We start from the raw sequence: 21,661 nt of genomic DNA on the forward strand, positions 1-21,661 counted from the left end.
GTTAATATCTCAAAAATGTTATCCTTTTATACACATGTAAAGTAATTTGCCTATATATTATCTATCACTCACCAAAACCCAAAGCTAATTTAATTTACCAGATTACAAAGTACTTTCTCTTAAGCCAGATGCAGGCCTTTAATACCCTGTGTGCAAATTTACTCACAGGTTACACCAGGTTTACCTTTCAAACATGACGCAAACTGTCACCAAGTGTTGCTTTGGGAGTTACTGGAAAGTAACCTAAAGTAATATAAAGGAGTGCTGGGTGCTATTTTGTACTATTTTGCATTAAGGAGGAGTGCCATGGGTGGTACACGGGTGTTCTCATGCAACAAAACATGGATCTTGATACATCTACTAACTTTGGTAGATGCTTTGCATTGGGCAAAAGCTAGGGCAATCTGAACCCTCCTCTTTTGGACTTCAATATTGGCTGATCAACACCACCCTTGAAAATCTTATGCATCTAAACAACCTTCACTAACGCCCATTCTTCCCACGCACAACCAACGCAGAATATTAGATCACTTCATTGCTAAACCTTCCATTATAATTTCCCACAAATAAAATTCGAATGGTTGTATCACCTGCTCATTCTCTCCCACGTTCTTGTCTCCTCAATATCAATATCCACCATGTCCCCTACCTCAAAAGTTAGGATACGTTCTCTAAAAAATGGTTTTTAATATACTTCAAAATCTCATCCCAAGGATAATCAGATGTATTAACCTATTTGCTGATATTAAAAACTGATCATAGGATAAAAAACAATCTGCAAACAGGTGGACATAATCGCAGACGAAGTAACCATGGAAACAATTTGTACATAATGTATTTTCAGAACAACACATTGTATATATTACAAATATTTCATAGCATTCAAGGTAATGGATAACGTACATCTGTGCCCAAAGGATCATATTTAAATAACATTATCTAACGTATCTGCCCAAAAGACTAAAGTTTATCAGCGGTGGTTGGTGGCAAATCGCACTAGGCGGGGGAAGGCACCAAAAATTTCCACATAACAAATACAAATAATACATATACACATATATACACATAAACACATAACACATAAACATAATACACATAACAAAATTCATACATATACACTTTAATATAAATATATACATTAAAAAGCTCACTTACCCTACACTGCTGCTCCACGTTCTGCAGCATGTCCTCACTGTTCTACAGCATGTTCTCCAAGTACAAAGCCCACAGCCAACTCTCTCATCCAATAAAGACGCTGTTCTAAAGCATCTTGATTGGCTGGAGTGGGCTGGCTCCATGCTTTAAAAAGCACTGTAGGCCTGTGCATGATCTCCACCCCGACTGTCCAAGACAGCTGGATTGGAGAGGTTGAATTGTGTATGTCAGTTTGGCCGTAACAAGGTAGCCGGCAATACCAACATGCGCAATGCAAACTTAAGTGGCCTTTGTTCACTGCCGCCAATCATTGGCAGCTGCCCTGCCCTGCCCTCACCCTCCTTTTGCTGGCAGAATGCGTCAAAAATAAAATGGTGATAAAATCATTTTATTACCACATCATTTTTGACAGTTTCTGCCCAGCAGTCTGATGGAGGGCAATGGTCGTCTGCTCCCACGGAGGAAAAGCCGCTAAGGTTTATCACAGTGCCTTTAAAAATATTCTGTTGAAATGTCAGTCATTAGTCATCATTGAATGCAACATTAATTTCCTTTTGATAAAGTTTCTGTTCACTGAAATTGATATTTTCATTTATGGTTGAGTGACTCTACTGGTATAGATTAATAAAATAAGAAATAAATAACATTGGTGTAGTTGCACTACTTTTACTAGATCTCCCAGCAGCATTTGGCAGCATTAACCACCAGCTACATCTTCAACATTGGTCAGATTGCTATATTAAGGGCCTAGACCGGTACTATATATAAGGGCTTCCTCAAACAAAAGAATTCAGGCTGAGCTGTGGCGACCCTATCCTCGTTTACTCAGGCCTTTGTCCCTGGGAGCTCCCCCAGGTGCTGTAACGTCAACTCTAAAATTCAATATGTATCTCAGTCTTCTCACTCATCTGCTACATAAGTTTGATCTTACAGCTGTATGCAAATGACACAGGAAGTATTCACAATATAGCGGGGAAAAGAGGAAACAGTCTCTCCTAGCCTTCCCCAGGAGGTGGATGCAGTGTTCCGGTTAATGAGTAAGAATTTTATAATGCTCAGTCCATCAAAATCCAAAATTCTGCTTACCAACAATATGCCAGTGAACTGGGATTTTTGTAAATCTTGCAAAGTTAGGCACTTTGGGTCACATCATCCACCCCTCAGATTTCATCACTTTACAGGCTCTGTTTACAATACCTAAATATTTCCTTTTTTGAGATTTTCTCAAAGAGCGATGCTGATAATTGCATTGAATATGATTTGCCTACACTTTGGTAATACCGTCTGTCAAGGTTTGACCTAAAATAAGAGACTTCAACATATCCAAAATGCCTCAGCCCAATTATTGTTTGGTTGAAGGTATCCAATCTTCTGTTGACAAAATGAAGAGACCTGCTCTGACGTACGGTCCAGAAAAGGGACTCGTTTCAGCATCTGGGCTGTATGCACTGTGACAAACACAACAAGATGATGGACGGAGTGCTGAAAGTATTCAAACACTGACCCCCCAGTCGAGAGATCCAGGTTTAATCCATTTTTCTTTTGCTCACCATGCCACCCCAGGTTGTACCCAGCCATATGTAAATCAGTCTTGACCCAGCTCCCCATGGGGACACTGCCAGGCCAGGTCCTACCTAGACGGGAAACAAGCATCCTGATACTGGTTTCGGGGCATCACCCCACATCAGCCAGTCTATCTTGAAACCAATGGCACAGCGAGCAAGGGAGAAAATACTGACCTCTAGTCAAGCGATCTGGGTTTAATCCATCGTTCTTTTGCTCACCACGTCACCCCAGTTGGACCCAGCCATATGCAAATCAGTCAGTGAACTGTAGTTGAGGCCAACAACCCTTCTGCATACTAGAGTGGTTATAGGTGTAACTGATGACAGCATGATAAAAAATACCATAAGTACAAAGGTTTGATACAATGGGAATAAGTATATATTGAAGAAAACAGCTGAGAGCTCTGTGCCCTCACAGCATTCACAGCTGATATCCGTGGTCTTGGACGGTGTAAAGTCTTCCCTTGGTCGCCTGAGAAGTGTTATTATATACTCATTTTTATAAGGATTATAATTATGGGGGAAAGGTGGTATCTCTTTAGGGACAAATGGAAGAGGCAGAAGCTTTTAATTATATAGTCTTATTAATAAAAAAAGCACATTGAAGAGGGACTATGAGGGACTGTGAGTGGGGTGTGATCAGTTCTCTGTCGACTCTGAAAAGTTTTCTTGAATATTTAGTAGCACCGGGTATGTACGAATGAAAGAAAGATTTATTTGCCTTGCACATTGATTTTTTTGTACACTTCATCATGGAAGCAGCAAGCCATGGAGTCTCTTTCCAGTCAATGGTTCTTCCAGTGTAAATTCAGCACTTGTCTGCATTGTTTCAGTAGATGGTATTTTTGATCTTATCATATAAGTATTGTAGGTCATGGTAGCCCACTTCTTAATAGACTCCCTTTTACCTTTTATTTGGCACAGCTGCATCCCTCCCTAATCATTCTGGAGCTTCTAATTTTCAGGTCCTTATTTATGAGGACTTGCACCGCTGTTGCCTTACTGTTTTGTGATGCTGTAGCGGCGTAAACAATATGCCACACTGCGCCTGGTTTACAAAGTAATGCATCTTGGCAAATGCAGCACTTTGTAATGCCCTGCACTACATTATACCTGCGGCAGGTATAATGCAGGGTGGGCGTTCCCACGTAAAAAGCCGCATACGAGTGGCACAGTGAAATATATGAGATTTCACTCCTCCACTCCTATGACTTGACTCCATCACAATCCTTCCGTTCGCTTCAAGCAGGCGCAAGGAGTGACACAGAGCCTTTTACATGGAACTCGCCCCATGTCTAATAACACATTGCTGGAGTTGCGTCAGTTTACCGACACACTCCAGCAATATGTCATTACTGCGCCACAAGATACGTCAGGATTCTTGATGTATCTGTGCAATCCTTGTGACATGGAGCGCTATAGTGTAAATACAGTACATCCATGGAGTTGCAAGGATGGGGCAGTGAAAAGTATTGCATTTCTGATTTCCCCCAGCGACGCAACACTTTTCATAAATGAGGCCCTCAATGTGCTCACTCTAATACCACTGAAGTGTGTGAACAGGCAACATTTTGAAAGCCCAAAAAGCCATGCATTTCTAAAAACTAGGCCACATTCTGAATGCTGGACGATGAATGTATACATGGTTGTCGGTTAACTAAAGTGCCATTGCACATCTCTCGAACTTCTGAGGACATAACTGCGTCAGCTGCTTATTAATATATATATTATTTATAAAGCGCATGAATGCCCGAGGGCTTAGTGGAGCTAGGGTACGCAAGATTCGCAAGAAAGGAAGACTAACATGGGAGTGTTAAAAGCTGGGATTTAAGTTCTTTCCTGAGGCCAATAGATAAGTGTAAAAAGCCAGGTTTTAAGTTGTTTCCTGAAACTGGTCAGATTGGACTGATTTTTAAGCTGAAAATTGAGTTTGTTCCGGAGTTTACAAGTTGAGAAAACAAAACTTCTGTCACCCCAGGTGACTTTGTTGCATTTGGAGATTATCAGAGTATTGGATGCAGGAGATCAAACGGATCTCCTAGGTGTGTACCATAAGAATCTTTTCCTCAGGTACTCTGAACCTATATTGTGTAAAGATTTGTGACCCATACAGTGACTTATAAGCTACTCGCTTTTTGATTGGAAGCCTGGGGAGCTCCACTAATGTGTGAGAAACACATTTAATGTGGGCATTCTCTTAAGGAAACAAGCAGCTGCATTCTGTAATATTTGGAGTTTGTTCATGGAGCATTTTCGAATGCCCAGATAAATGGCGTTGCCATAATCTTACTGGGAAGTACCAGCGCTGATGTTTTCTGAAGGTCAAAAGGGATAAATTGGAGGATTTTTTCAAAAAAATTCTTAAGAGGAAAAAACAAGAGGATGGGAGCTTATTAATCTGATCTGCAAATGAAAGATTTGCATCAGACATCAGTCCCAGTTTCCTGACTTTTGGGATGGGGAAAGAAGGAGGCCCAGGTGTTGCTGCCACCAAGATGGGTTCCAGAAGGAGATATCCTGTCCAAAAAGAAGGACCTCTGTTTCATCCAAATTTAATTTAAGGCTATTGTGTCTCACCCAACATTCACTCATACAGCTGTTGAAGCAATGCGAAACATCCTCAACATCGTTAGAAATCGACACCACAATTTGGGTGTTGTTAGCATAAGAAATGTTCGAACAGTCGAAGGAAAGGATCAGCATAGCTAAGGGAACTATATATACAATGAAGAGTGTGGGGCTCAATGCTGACCTCTGAGGGACACCACAGGGCACTGAGAATAATTTGGATGTAAATGCTCCAAAGGAGACAGATTGCTCTCTGTTGGTAAGAAAAGGGCAAAACAGATCTAAAGCCAGTCCCTATCTTATGTAAATAGTCTATAAATGGAGTGGCTCACTGTATCAGAGGCAGCACATAAGTCCAAAAGGAACACCACAGCCTTCCCTCCATTGTCCATAATAGATCTAATCTCTTCAGAGGCAGCTATCAAAGCTGATTTTCCTGAAACCATATTGAGCACCAACAAAAGGACTCCGTTATGTCTAAGTAGTCTGAGAGTACCTAGTTGAGATGTTGTTCAAGAATTTTAGCTGGCATTGGCAAGCGTGACATCAGAGAAAAATGTGTTATCCTAATTAGGATTGAGATTGGATTTCTTTTTGAAATAAAAAGGAGTATGGGAGCTTTTTTCCAATTGGTTGGAAACTGTCCTGGAAAAGATAATGTTACTCTACTCTCATCCTTTCAAAGGACTTCTGTATGGTGATGAGGGTTAGAGTAAAGGTAAGAATGAAAAGTACAACAAGGCTCCAATGTCAGCAAGCTCTACACGTAGCTTTGCCGAACTGATGTCCATTAACTCATATATACTATTTAAATATGCCTACCCATAATTTACATAAAAGTTAATGTCCATTGCAAATAATTGAAGAAAACGCGTATTACTGAACCCTGCATGGGCTCTGGGTTGGGGGGTGAAAGAGGAGAAACTAAGGGACCTTTGCCCTGATACAGAGGTCCCTCTGTGAAGTGGTTGCTGGGAATGGACCAGGAAGACTGCTAGGTGGTGGGTGCTGCCAGGGGAAGCGATGAGGCAAACAATGGCATTGCCATGTGCTAGGGGCCTTACCCACAAAGGTTCCTCTCTGCACAGTTCTTGGACTTATTTATTTTCCCCAGTTTTATATAGCGCTTGCTAGTACCGAGGGTATCAGATCGCTTTACAAGTTATGTGACTATATTTATAAGAGGTATGTGAGGGGGTTCATATGAGTCAGAGTTAAATAAATATTAAATCATTTCGTGGATTAATTGGGGCTTGTTTGCCTGTGACCTTTTCGAACATTTATTAACGGTGCCTGTATGATGTCCTGAATGCACCTGCTTCATAAATAATTGTGTGAATGCATTACCTAATAGCTGCATATTAAATGTGCTCTAAATAGGCCTTTCACAAGCTGGTACCCCCATTAACAGACAATAAAATAGCAGTCATTAGGACACAGTAAACTGCCATCCTTAACCCTAGCAAATGTCACATACAAAACTGAGATTCATTTTTAATCCCAAATTCCACCACAGGCTATTTCTGTTAGGCTACTGATGTCAAAATACAGACTCAATTTGGAAACGCCTGTCCTGAGATGTCTCATCATCACGACGCCTTCAGGAGGCCTTTGTTCCTCAGCACAGGGCTGCGAGCAGCTGTACACTCCGTGCCTAACACTCTTCTAAAAAGGGTCATTATTCTAAATATATCTCAAGTGATCTGAACACTTCCAGATAAAAGCCTTTTCCATCAGATGTGCTTGGGCTGTAAAAAAAGCCGCACGGGGAAGAATTCTCCACAACCCTCGCCGCCAGCTCTGTTTGTAACATTATCTGAAGATTGTGTAGTGCCACAGGCTGGCTGGACCGTCCATTTCTTTAGGCACTAAAATTCTGCGAGCAGAGGTGCCGGTTACACAGCCACAGAGTGCATTTGTGCATTGGTTGTTACCTATTTGAGACTGTAGTATCAATTGTCAACATTAGGAAAAATGGGAGGCCATTGCTGACAACCCTTGGACTCCATCCATCTTCAGACACCACGGTGTTGTTAGTACACGGTGAACCCCACAAATATAAACACATATGCTTAAGTGTGGCTTGGCATTCACACGGTTTCTGAACCCATGACACAGTATCATGAGCAAGCCCTGTGAACACAGCACAGCTAGGAGCAACATGGCAGGGATTCAATGCCACTGTCAGTGAGGTGCTGCAAACCACGTGACCAGCAGGAGGGCTGCCTGTCCTCAGTATGGAGAGAGTAGGATTATAGCTATCCTAATGATCCCATGGATGATGTGCACTCACCTGACACTGGGTTTCTATCACGGACCACGGTCACTTACTGCAGCCTGAACACAGATTTATAGGCTAATAGGTCCGCCATCTTGAATGTTTTGAAAGTAACCTTCAGGCAATCCTGGAAAATGGATGGCAACTCCCAGTAGTGATGTTCTTGGTAATGTAGGGAATTTGTGAGGTCACTATGACACAGTAGACTGTGGATGATTGGCACAGGACGCTTACTTGGAAGAGAGGCAGCTAATCCGCCCTTTGGTGGAGAACTGCAGATTAGTGCTTCTGGCACTAATCTGAACAGGTACTTTGCAACTACAGTATATATGAAACTGCAACTTACTTATATGCCTCAAAAAAAATCCTGGAGAGCCAGGAACAGGGATATACATGAACAGTTCTCTTTTGGACAAGGGACAGGAGCACATCCTGAGCCCATCTTCAGGTAATGAGCCTCAGTGCCTTCATCCCAGAGTTAGTGGACCTACCTGTGTGTGTGGCTTGCCATGAACCTCCCCAGATCTGGCCATATGAAGAAAAAGAAACTAACAAGCGAGATACACTGACTGTACATCTCCGTGTCCACTTGGAAACTTTCATTGTGGATACTGCCTCCTTTGCCATTAACTTTCTGTATTTGACATATGTGCCTCTTCTACCACTACAGCGGCAGCCTCTAAACAATGCAATTGTCCTTACCATGACATCTTCCCCTCATTTTGCCTTTTACCTCAACATTAATACCTTACCCTTAACTATGCCCATTAGCAAATAAAAAATGGATATACACTAACGCCAATCGCATTGCTAATTTATGTGCTAAGCTTTACATATTCAATTATTTGTATTTAATTATATTAAATTAACATTGAATTTGTTATCGCTAACCAAATCCTAAATTAGTTTAAGTTATAAAGGTTAAAGTACCCTTACTATATAAAATTAATTTCAAATAATATTTGTTAGTTATGGTAACCTGAATCAATAGTTGACTCAAATCCTAGCACTAATTAAGGTTCATTCACTATTTACTTTGTATTATATTACATTTACAAACTTGGAGTTCTTACCCTAAATAATATTAACCTTAACCCAGACCGTAACCCAATCCTTGCCAAAAACAATTGTAAATATACATGGTTAATTTAATTTAACTAATTTTAACTGTAATGTTCATTAAATTATTTATAAAACGTATGCTCTCGCTCTAATCCTCAGGATAACCAAACATTCGCCCTAACCGATGGTAATTGCTTTACTGTCTTAACTGTAATTTTATTTTATTAAACTATTTTTATTGTGTTCAATTACATTGGCTTGATTTAAAAGGAAATGGTAAAGTAACTATGGTTGATGTAGTGTATTTAGAGAGCGGTGATAATATGTCACCTATTTACTTTTTGGCAGCAACAGGAGGACTAGTTGGGGGTGGAGAGCCAGTCAAATGACTAGAAGCTTGAACTGGTAAGGGAGTGTGAAAAAAATGTCTCCAGGCTTCACACAATAATCTGAATTTTTTGTCAGGAATGTTGGGGTTAGGCAGTGGGTAAGTTGGCTGGGAAGGTAGTGGTTGAATTCTTGCGGTTAGCAAGTGCACAGCAAAATTGGAATGGTCTTACTTGGATTGGTGAGGTTAGGGAGCATGTGGGTTGACTGGAATGATAATGCTGGGTATTTTGAGGTTCGGGAGTGGGCAGGGTGATAGTGATGGCAATGCTGTGTTTGTTGAAGTTAGGAAGTGGGTAAGATGAATAGGATGATATTGATGGGATTGCTGAGGTTGGGGAGTGGTTAGGGGGATTGGGATAACAATTATAGAATTTTTGAAGTTAGGGATAGGATAAGGTGACTTGCATAGTATTGATGGGATTGTTGTGGTTAAGGAGTGGGTAAAGTCCCACTGACTTCATGTTTTGTGCTCATGTTGAAAATATCTATGTATGTATTGTGTGATATCTATAGGGCAAACCTACTCAAAAGGCAAATGAGCACTGTATAGGGCATAGACAAGCACACATTCAACAAGTGATAGGAGCGGTAACTGGTTTCTGAACTTTTAAATCTTGATCTAGTGCTCTTTAAAGAGGTGCATTGTCGAATCTTTCTTACATTGGAGCAGCTTTAGGGTGGTCCTGATCCATACAGGGAAGTTGTTCCAGATCCTGGGTGCATGCCAAGTAAAGGCCTGCTACCTTGTTTTTGCACTTCTTATTCTGCATCCTGATGGTATCCCGGCTACAGGTGAGTCAAGAATCACCAAAGATGGTGAACTTGTCTGTAAGATAAGATAAGCTGGGTGCTGTTTGTGATGGCTTTATAAATGACGCAACTGATTTTGAAGATTGTACAGGATGGCAAGGGGAACCATTGGAGTTCCATCAAGATGGGAAAAATGTGATTATATTTCTTCAGTACCTGGATGAGACATGCTGTATGTAGGTATGTAGGATTCCCTTAAGGGGCGCCAATGAGGAGTTTGGGAGCGCAAGGAGCTAGTTATTGCAACCGTCCAGATGCAAGAGTACAAGGGCTTGAACAGCAGTTCTAAAGTCCTTTTCTGGAAGAAACGGTTTGACTTTCTTTAAAAGAGAGAGCTGGTCCCAGGCAGATTTTTTATTTTTTATGCAATGTTTTCCGTGATAGTGAAGTTGGTGTCCAGGGTGAATTCAAGTGGCCTGGCATTCATGTGGGTCAATGAGAATAGTTCCAAATTCCATATTTTATTTTTATCAATGCATTTCCATCCCTTTGGTGGCATTGGAGATCCCTCAGATGCACCTCCTGGTGGTCATCAAGGGTGTCTTACAAAAGTGGGGCCGTTGTCTAGTTTGGGAGCACCCACTAGCCGCCGAACATCATCAAAAACATAGAGACACATAGAGCACCTCCAGCGGACTCAGAGACTGTTGAGTCTAGGGGGGCGCTAGGTGGTACACATCCAAGATGGACGCACATCTGTGTGGCTCGGGAAGCTTGGCGACCTTATCCGCTATTCATCCTTAATTTTACCGCCAACACTGCGCTGTGCCACTACTTATATGCCCTTTGTAGCTTCCAGAACACCTGTGAAAAAAATGGTGGCTCTCCTGGCCTCAGAAACCCTCTTCATTGACCTCCCAGATACTGACGATCTGCGGGAGTAATGCGCCAGAGGACCTGAGCGGCTGCCGCCACTCGAGCCCCCGGGATTCCACGTGGTTGGAGGCCCCGACTTCATCAAGCACTTGAGCCCCGGGGCTCTCACGAGTCTGTGGGCCCTGTCTGCAAAAGGTCCACTACCCAGCTAATCCTGCATGTAAGGATCACCTCCTCAATACACCCACCTCAACCAGAGAAACTGTTGTGGCAGCTGGGACCTTTAACACTGCACGAACAGGGAGGTGCAGTGAGCTGACTGGAACCGGGAGGCTGTTCTCGACTCGTGAGGGTGCGCAATTACTCTCTCTCCCTCCGACCGCTGCTCCGCCACCGTGGTAATGCCCACGCAAGCCCTCGACTTGTGGAGATTGCCCGTTGGCTGAGCCAATCTAGGGGCCGCTATCGTCAGACAGAATTTGCAACACTGCAGGGGAAAGTACACACTATAATCATCGCCCCAATATACTACAGCGAGGATGGCGCCATTTTGACAGAACCAACAGTCTCAGTATTGCTGTATGGTAGCTGCTGCTTTGCTGCACCCCCGGCCTGGAACGCACCCCTTTCTTCTTTGGCATCTGACGGCTCTGCCCACCCGCCAAATATCGCCCCAGCCTCTACTGAAACTGCTGTACGAGACCCTAAAGAGGCGAGCATGAACACGTTGTCACCGCTTGCCTCCCTTACCTGGGGACACTGTCCATGAAGAACGAGAGTGCCCCTAACCTGTATCACTACACCTCAACTTGGGCAGACAATACACGAAGATCACCTGTCTACCCATATTGCTGCAGCAGTTACTTAAACTGTAGAAAGATGGGGAAACCTGATGGGTGACAACCTAGACTCACCTTCGAAAATAAAAAGGCCTCTACAAGATCCACCGCTGCAGACTCTGGCCAGAACAGTGTAGACCAGGCCTCAGCGCCCTCGCCATTCTCCAAAGACGTAAGAGTGTATAGGACATCCCCTGAAAAACCAGTCAACCTCAACCAGGCGTAGTGTCAAAGGGCTACTGACGTGGAAATCATTCTGCCTAGTGAGCCAGCTGTATCCAGCCCACAGCGGATTGTAAACTTTGATGCGTCTCGACAATCGGCGACTGCATGGGAGAGCACGGCCCGGGCCTCCTCCGGGTACTGAGGCAGTACCTGCGCTATTATCCCAACCGGTCCTTGGAAGCTTGTTTCGGGTCCAGGGAAGGCATGGCTTGGCAGTTCGGGCTGGACTGTTCCCATGAGGCACAGGGTCAGACTGATTTGCATATGGCCATGTCTGAACTGGGGTGTGTGGAGTGCAAAAAAACTATGGATTTATGCCCAGATCTCTGTACTGGGGTGAATGTATGACATTGTTCTGTATTCTGTCCATCAACTGTGGTTTTTGCAGTTGTGGGTGGGCGTGATATAGGAGCTCATCAGCAGTGGTGCAGCTGACACCTTTAGGCTATTGTTAGAGAAAGGTACTGAGATGAGAATGTTAAGTCTTTGTATTATGTATCTTGGACAGCAACTCACAAACGTATCAATATCCATGGACATGAACACAAAGAATACGCACATTGTACTATCCATTTTATTGGTTAAACGGAGATGTAATGGCAACTCACACAAGCAACTATGCATTAAAATGCTAACATGGAATGTCAGAGGCCCACATGACCCTCGTAAACGGCGACAAATACTGGCATACCTCGATAGACACCATATACAAATAGCAATGCTGCAAGAAACACATACCGATCCCCGCCACCCTAACTGTTTTGGTAGCAAAGTAGCCTCTGCCAGTGTGTGCTCTTCATATTCATCATATTCCCGAGGCATGATCATATTAGTTAAAAAGAACACATCCTTAATTTTGGGGGGCATGTTCAGCGACCCGACGGGTCGTAGTTGCCTGCTTTGGGGTTACCTGGGCACGCAATCAGTCACCTTAGTTTGTTGCTACGGCCCTAACATGGATGACCCAAACTACTTCAATATACATTGGGGACACATATTTAAGGTGGGGTCTACTCATGTTATATGGGGAGGAGATTTTAGCACTGCCCTGCGTCCATCTATGGATCGCTCCAAGCCCCTTCCGCACCATTACACTAATACTCAAGATACTCTCTCTGCTTTATTTCTTGATCACGGTGTAATTGAAAGGTGGAGATATTTACACCCAACTGACAAGAAAGTCACCTTCCATACGGCCAGACCCATGACATGGTCAAGACTCAATTACTGGATCTGCTCGCAAAGGGTAGCCCCATGGACCCTCTCGGTAGAGCATCTGGCCCGCACATACTCGGACCATGCACCGGTATGCCTGGAGATAGCCCCCCAATTTAATTGCTACTCCACGATGTTGGAGATTGGGGCCGGAGGCACTGTTGGATATTGTTTTTCAGGTCGAAATAGTAGAGGAAATCACAAACTTTTTTGCCAGGAATAAGGGCATGGTCACCCACGTGGGCACCATATGGGAAGCTTTCAAGGCCACTATACGTGGCTCCTGTATGGCAAAAAGCTTTGGTGTACTCAAAGATATCCGCAGAAATCTGACTTGCCTGGAAACAGATAAAGCAACTTGAAACTCCTATGAGGGGTGCGGAGTCTGGTGTACAGAGGGCCACATTCCGAGAACAAATTATAGACTACACTAGTACTGCAGATAGAAAAGTCAAATTTAGAGGCACTTACTTTGTTGCCCGTTGGTTCGGTGAGGGCAAACGACCCGGCTGTGCACTAGCGAATGACATTAGACAACCTCGCTTCTCCAACTATGTAATGGACGTGGTGGACGGAGGTGGGATGCGGCACAGGGACAGTCTAGAAATGTTAAACACTTTTATCACATATTATACTGGGTATGTTACTGTTAGCACGCAACTTTTAGCACGAAGTACTGTTACCACGCATCTATTACCACGCAGGACCCATTACCACGGATACCTTTACAACGCATTACTCTACAACGCTGGTACTATTACAACGCATACCATTACAACGTAAGTTTAGGTAAGTTTATTGGTAAATTTATCTTTTTTAAATAACATTTATTAGGGGTATTGGGTTTGGGTTTTGGGGTACAGGGGTATTTTTAGGTTTCAGGGTTGGGTTTGGGTTTTGGGGTACAGGGGTATTTTTAGGTTTCAGGGCTGGGTTTGGGTTTTGGGGTACAGGGGTATTTTTAGGTTTCAGGGTTGGGTTTGGGTTTTGGGGTACAGGGGTATTTTTAGGTTTCAGGGTTGGGTTTGGGTTTTGGGGTACAGGGGTATTTTTAGGTTTCAGGGTTGGGTTTGGGTTTTGGGGTACAGGGGTATTTTTAGGTTTCAGGGCTGTGTTTGGGTTTTGGGGTACAGGGGTATTTTTAGGTTTCAGGGCTGGGTTTGGGTTTTGGGGTACATGGGTATTTTTAGGTTTCAGGGCTGGGTTTGGGTTTTGGGGTACAGGGGTATTTTTAGGTTTCAGGGCTGGGTTTGGGTTTGGGGGTACAGGGGTATTTTTAGGTTTCAGGGTTGGGTTTGGGTTTTGGGGTACAGGGATATTTTTTATATATATATTTAAAAAATAATAAATAAAAATTAATATACTTAATTAAAATATTTAATAATAAAATAATTATTAATTAATTAAAATATTTAAATTATTATTAATTACATTATTTTAAAATATTATATACTTACTTATACTTATGTTGTAATGGTATGCGTTGTAAGAGTACCTGCGTTGTAGTGTAATGCGTTGTAAAGGTATCCGTGGTAATGGGTCCTGCGTTGTAAAAAATGCGTGGTAATGGTATGCGTGCTAAAAGTATGCGTGGTATCAACATACATCCATTATACTGATCTCTATAGCTCTCAACGTACATCTCCCCCTGATTATTCCCCTTACCTCCAGGATATAGCTCTGGTCTGGCTAGGTGACCATCATCTGGAGTTTTTGGCGGACCCTTTTGAAAACGATGAATTTCGCGCAGCCATCATGCAGATGCAGTTGGGCAAGGCACCGGGGTCAGATGGCCTTCCCATAGATTTAAAACCTATATCGATCAACTCATACCAGTGTTAAAAGAGGTGTTTCTCAAGGCTCACGAAACACAGATTCTGCCCACGTTCATGAGAGAGGCACTGATCACCTTGTTGCTTAAACTGGGAAAGCCTGCAGATCAATGTGAATTCTATTGGCCCCTCCCTCTTATAAACTTCGATGCTAAAATCCTCGCAAAGCTCATAGCAAATCACCTCGCCCTACTAATGGAGAACCTTGTTCTCCCAGACCAAGCGGGCTTTATTCCGGGAAGGGCGACCTCCCACAACCTTAGGACGCTGTTCTCGATCCTTCGGACCGTTGACCAGAAATTGCCTTTGGGGGCGGTATTTCGACTCTGTCACAGCCCTGCTGGGGTACACTAAGCAGATCTCGGCTATACATGGCAAATTTGTGTCGCTTGTCGCTGGGGTTGGGGACTTGCCCCAAAATTTAAAGACTGGTTTGAGGATATAATACGTTGGCAAGACCAAACCTGTACATATGCTGAACTCATGCCACTTCCTTCACACCCGTGTGACATATGGGGCCCACTTAAGTCCTATCTATTGGATCACCCAGTGCATATTCAACAACCGTCCCCAGACTCACGTTCTCCAATAAATGCTTGACCTACCTTGCACTCTACATACTTTATCCTTACACACTCCCCTTTGTAATTCATTCGATATCCTTCGCACCCAAGAGAGACACATCAGCCTTCTCATGCTACCCTCTGATGTTCCAATACCGTGATGCCATTAAAGATGTATACAAGTGCCAGATGTACTGTATGTGTTAGATTGTGTTAATTCACATGCCATTCTCACCGCCAATCTCTCCCATGTTATTCTACTGTTGTATGTAAAAGGCATATGCTAACTTGTAAATGTGCATTGTCAATAAAATACAAAAATAACCTTTAGTCTCCTTTGGAAACAAACAGGCCGCAGCACTAGAAAATGTTGGCAAGGTGCAATGTGACACAACTTGCTAAGCCATTCAATGAAGCTTTTGCTGCATTTGGCTTTTTCCGTTTTCTTTTGCATTGGTGTTGTTGAGGATATTAGACATATGCAAATGCTTTCCTCTATTATGTTTATATTTAGTTTCTTTTGCTTTCGCATTACATTGATCACTAGAAAGTGCTACATTAACGCAGATCCCCTTTTTTTGAAAGACTGATCTTAATATGATGCTTTTGCACATAAAATAGCTTTATTAATTGACAATTCAGGGCAAACTCTGTTCAAAACAGCTTGTAGGTTCAATTTGTACTTTGTCTTATACATTTTAAAATCATTAAAAAAGGCTTGATTGCACATAATTTAATTGGGGGTTTTAATCTAATATGCTAACAGAGAGAGAGGAGTATTAAAAGAACATAGTAAATTAGCGGCATGAATGCAAAATGAAAAAAGATACACACATTTATATTGTTTGAAGTGAGATCAAGAGAGACATAGAATGGAACAAGACTGCTGTATTCTGAAAAACAAAGGCTGGCATTCATCAGAAATTCAGAATATCAAGCTTTATGTAAATGATGCTTTTTGAGCATGTTGTGTGGCTCCATTGAAGAATGGTGAAAGAGCTCATTCAGGACGGAGTCCCATTGGTGCTTTGTACAGTTATAAAACATCTAAGAGTGTACCCTTGCCAATTTATTGAAATGACAACATAAGCATTAAAAGGCTCAACTAGTTATGAGGAGGTCTTGTCAGCCCCACTCCACATCCTCTGCTGGACACACAAAAAGGCCCTGTAGTGGTATTTTGGACAGAAAGTCTTTTGTAATGGTAGAAGTAAAAAAACATCAAAGTAATGCTCTGAGAAAAAGCACTTCCCAACATTCTCAAAGATGCTTTGTTCTCCAATTCTGCATCAAATATGCATGTGTTTGCATTTAATGTGCCATTGTGGCCAAAGGGGAGACGTGGATATGCTGCTGCCACATTTCAAAGTGATTTCCATATGTAGGCCATTTCTATGCTAAGTGAAGCAAATTCTATTGTGATTCAGTTTTGTCTCTGGCTCATTTGGCATTGAAAATGCTAAAATGTTCGCTTTCTGGGCTTTTAATTAAAAAAAAGTGTGGCCCTAATTCTGCGAAGAGCAGGAATACTGATTTCAGCATAAATGAACATTTGCACGGTATTGTCCAAGTTGGATGAAAATTTCTGCACACAGCATATTAGCCGCCCTAAAAAATATTATCAATAAAATAACTCATCATTCCTAGTTTTACTACCCCTATGGGGAATGTATGCCATATTAGCACATTATCACCCACGCCAAGGTGCAAAACTCAGAATTATGACATATTACCACACTTAGTAAATACCGCACTCTACACTCGGGGCCTTATTTATGAAGGACTTGCGCCGCCGGTGCGTCACTTTTAACATGGGAAAAAGTGACGCATCGGCGGCGCAAGTTCTTCATAAATAAGGCCCTCAGTATTTACTGGGTATAGTGGCAGAATCCCAAATATCACACCAATCAGAATGAAGACGAATGTTTGTTGAGGCAGAAGATGAGAGAAAAAATGACTAAACGCAAGGAAAATCAAAGAAGACAGAACTAATAAATATCTCCGGTAATCACTGGGTAATGCAGTGGGCACACTGGTCGATTAATGGGCATGAACAATGTTGTCATAACAAGAGACTAGGGTCCTGATTACGAGTCAGCTGTTTTTTTCCTGACCCATGCATAAACACCTGTTTACATATGGGTCAGAATTGCAAGTTGAGTGTTAAATTTAATGCATCTGATAATTAACAGATGCATTAAAGACCTCATGGTCAAACCTGCTGAAATTTAACAGGGGAAACCATACAGTAATTACCGCATCATGCAGATTTTGGTATGTTAAACACTAATATCCACATGTCCACATGTCATTCCCCAGAAACTCATAACAGGTGCTATTTATTGCATCCAATGAATATTGAACCCCATGGTATTGTTTTTTACCACGTGCAACAAACAGCTCAATACTTTTAATCAGGCCCCTAATGTTTCACCATCACAGCAGCATTGAACGATCTTTGTATGGTAGGGCCCCTCTCTTCCTCTCTGTTTTACCAGCAGCTTAAAGCTGGTGGTAAAAAGAGGTACAAAACTGAGGGGGCACACACTATTTACAGTCAACTTGCAACAGGGGCAACTGTGACCAAAATGTTTGCTGTGGTGCAAGTATTAGTGGAGCAATGGGTTGAGGGGCACTGGGACAACGAGGTCTGAGCATATAGGTGACTGCAGGTGGATTTGGGAAATTGTCAATTTTGGTTACTTTTTTAAAGTTTCATGCAAAGGGATTGTTTTGATGCTTGGGAGGCGAGGAGTTCCAATTTTTGGAGCACATCCTGATAAGGACTGTGCAATTGGTTCTGATTTCTTTCGGATGGTGGTTTCCAGTAGTAGACTCTGCACTCTTGTTCTGCTTTGCCGTCCTGAAATTCGGAATTTCAGGTTGAGGCATAGTGGACTGGTCTCATGTTGTGCCTTATGCTTAATGCAGGCTAGTCTGAAATGAGTTCTAGCTTCAAGGGTTAACAAATTGAGGGATGCCAGAATGGATGAGATATGCTTGAATTGAATTTCCTGTATCTTGAGACTAGTCTGGTGCTGTGTATAGAGTTGCTCTTTGATGATCCCTGCTCAGACGTGAGTTACCATGATCTAGTCTTGAAAGTGCCTAGTATTGGATAACTAGTTTGAGGTCTTTAGCTGGGATCGATTTTTTTATATCCTTCTAGCTTGAGCTGAAACTGTGCTCCCCTTTCTAGGTTACTGATGTGGTCCCCAAAATTTAGGTGGTTGTCTAGAGTGAATCCTAGGGATTTTGTGCCTTCTACAATATTTGATTTGCTGTCTAGAAGGGAGCTCTTCTCGAGCCATTTAACTACTGGGAAGTTTATGGTGGTGCATAGTCACCCAGGACTGGATTTAGAGGACGACTTGGTGATGTGTTCTGTGGAGATGATTTTCATGGAGAGCTGTGTGTAGTCTGTGTAGAAGTGGCAGTTGAGGCTTGAATGTCTGAGAATAGAAGCAAGAGGTTGTGTGTAGCTATTGAAGAGCATAGGAGGAACTACCTGGTGAAGTTTTGCTATTTCAGAAGTGGAGAGTTTTTTTTATACGTTGACACCAGTTTTCCAGAAAGTGGTTTACCCATCTTAGGCCCATTGTGATCTTGGGAGTTCTTAGGAGTTTATTAGGTCAGGAGGAGGATGCAGGGTTCACATTTGTGCAGGATTCCAAGGGCGTCATCGACAATTTTGAGAATTATGCTTTTGGCGACCCTACCTCAGGTGGACTCTTCCTTCTCTTCTGTTGCTTATGCCTGTCCTGACGCAGAGGACATTATTCGGAAAGGTGGGCACAAAATACTACTCATGCTACTGTCATGTAATGGATACAGTGTAAGTCCCCTTTCACCACATTGCCTCTTTTTTACTTTTATTATTCACTACTAATAATGAATTTGGAAGTTGCCAGAGAGGACATCCTAGAAAGACAGAGTACGCCTCCTCATGTAAACTAGAAAGAGCAAGGTTCTCAGGGATCTAAGGAAAATAGTGTTTTCACATAGAGGGCTAAAGACAGATGGGTAACACCCGATGCCTGATTTTCCCAGTCTGGTTGTATGACCTACCTTAGGTTCACCTAACAGGTGATCATCCACTTGTGTGAGCCTTCGGGATCATGAGAGGAGCTTAGGGCATGACCCCTTGCTGAAAGCTTTGACTGCCTTCAGAATGGAAAATCTGGGCCTGCTCAGCTTGCTTTCACTTCTTTCCTTGCTCACGAGCTGTATTTGTACAGGAGTAGGCAGTAGTCCTGACTTGTAAAAATGTGCATGGCTACAGCTCATGTCGCCAACTCCAATTTTTGGCCATTTGTTAACATCTCTTCTTTGTGCAAGTTACTGTTTGGAATACCGGCGTTTCTGTAATACCCCCATTTTTTAAGTACATGCACACAGCACCCCAGTGCTACTCTCACCAGGTTGGGGCTGTGTACCTTCTTAGATATAATTATATGTTTCTCACCCACCCCGTTCTCCGTCACAATGGTAGGTGCTGTGCCCAAGACAAGATAAGAGCAAGACGCAAGCTACCAAAATACTGCCTTATTAACGTGGTAGAATGTTGCCTAAACCAATGATAATTCACTGTGGGGCATTTGGTCCTCAGGATAAAGCTTAAGATGGTAAAAGATGTTAAGCTTCAACTGCACATACTTTTTACCCCGATCAGCATTCTACTGGGCATTTCGCCAATCTCAATAATGTTAAGTTAGCCATTCTGAAAGGAGTGGAATGTTCCAAGGCCTGGACAAAAATGGTCCTTCTGCATACCCAATTACTGACTCACTTTCAGGTAATTCACAAACATTTCTCAGATTAATTTTCTAAGTCCTTCATGCTTTTGCAAGCATTCCTCCCATCACTTTTGTGTGATTGAGGACTCATATGAGATCCATTACCACACTTATTGTCACAAATCCCACAGAACTGATTCAGGCAAAGATTGAGGTTTTATGATAACAGAAAGTCCCCCCCCCCCAATTTTGAAAAGAGTACAAAACGTGGAGCAGTACCCACCTCTACAATTTCCTCCACTGTAAGTATGGTATGATTGTGGAAATTCCGCCTATAGATTCTCCTCTAGATTTTGCACTTTTTCCACAAATAGGAAGACATTCACTAAATATCTAATACTAAATCAGACACTCCATTCCAACTTATGCCAATCACATGTTTTATGCTAAAAATAGAGACATTATTAGAGGCAGTCTTACATTGTGAATACTGCATTACATCAGTGCCATTGTACGGACGGCACTCTCCATTGAGCCATCTACATCGGAAATACCACAAGGAGATGTTCAAACATTGCATTAGGCATATATAATAGAATCTAATTTAATTTTAAGGTTATATAATTTGAATAAGGTAACATGATTAATTAAATTTGATGTAATTTAGATAAAGACCAGGGATCGTGGTACATGTTTAATTAATTAACATTTAATGTATTTTAATTAATGGTTAGGGTTAATTATTCAATTTAATATACTTTATTGAGGGCAAAAAGTTGATATTAGGGTTAGGTTAACAGTTGGGTATCCAGGCCCCATAATTCTGCTCCAGATGCAATATGCCATCTGAGCCTGGTTAACACCACTTGGTCGATGTGTTGTGAGAAACTATGGCCATTTGAAAAGGAAGAGCCTGAGGAAGGCATTAATCAAGGTCTCAGATTTCTCAGGGGCCTTTTGAATGTGTGTTGCTCACTTTAGATTAGTGGCTGCGGTCATCCCGTGATGTAAAGGTGTTGACATCTTCGAAACATTATTGACAGTGAAGATTTTATTCTGCCTTTGATTTTTTTATAAATACTATCGTCTTATATTTTGTTTGTTTATCTTTAGGCCATTGTTTGAAGCAATATTTTTCCATGGCTGTTTGTTCGGCCTGTAACCATTTAAGAGTGTTTGCGATGAGGATGGAACCATCAACTTATAGGAGGGTGGCAGTGCTTAATTTGTAAGAAAATAAGTGCCAGAGCTCTCATCAGGAGACCACTGCAGCTTGCATCACGCATTACCCCTGCCATGCTGCCAATGATAACAACCCCACTCGCCTACAAATGTGACAATTTGGACTATGTCCAGGCCTCTAAAGCTATAAGAATGGCTTGGACGGCAGGTAATAGTCATTTTTAATGTATATTGAATTAATAACTACCTGTTTGTTGTAGTCATCTCTAAATTAGCCAGACAGCGCCACCTTGCAGCAGACTGTCACAAGCGCCGGTGATGACAATTGAGTGCCTTGCCGAGCACCGGAAACCACTGGCTCAAATTAAGCACTGCAGGGTGGGTACTTGGAAACCACTACTTGAAGGCATGACTTGGGAAGCTTT

The sequence above is a fragment of the Lissotriton vulgaris genome, chromosome 6 (assembly GCF_964263255.1).
Source record: "Lissotriton vulgaris chromosome 6, aLisVul1.2, whole genome shotgun sequence".
NCBI lineage: Eukaryota > Metazoa > Chordata > Amphibia > Caudata > Salamandridae > Lissotriton > Lissotriton vulgaris.